The sequence below is a fragment of the Mizuhopecten yessoensis genome, unplaced genomic scaffold, assembly GCF_002113885.1.
Source record: "Mizuhopecten yessoensis strain PY_sf001 unplaced genomic scaffold, ASM211388v2 scaffold5343_1, whole genome shotgun sequence".
Lineage (NCBI taxonomy): Eukaryota > Metazoa > Mollusca > Bivalvia > Pectinida > Pectinidae > Mizuhopecten > Mizuhopecten yessoensis.
Genome location: NW_018406001.1, coordinates 1 through 248, shown reverse-complemented (window position 1 = coordinate 248; position 248 = coordinate 1).

Genomic DNA, 248 nt, shown 5'->3' with positions numbered 1-248 from the left:
TACACTAGCTAACCGAAGTATATAACTCCCCCGTACCCATACACTCCTAACAGGGAGTGGTACTACACTACCTAACCGAAGTAAATAACTCCCCCGTACCCATACACTACTAACAGGGAGCGGTACTACACTAGCTAACCGAAGTATATAACTCCCCCGTACCAAAACACTACAAACAGGGAACGGTACTACACTAGCTAACAGAAGTATATAACTCCCCCGTACCCATACACTACTAACAGGGAGCG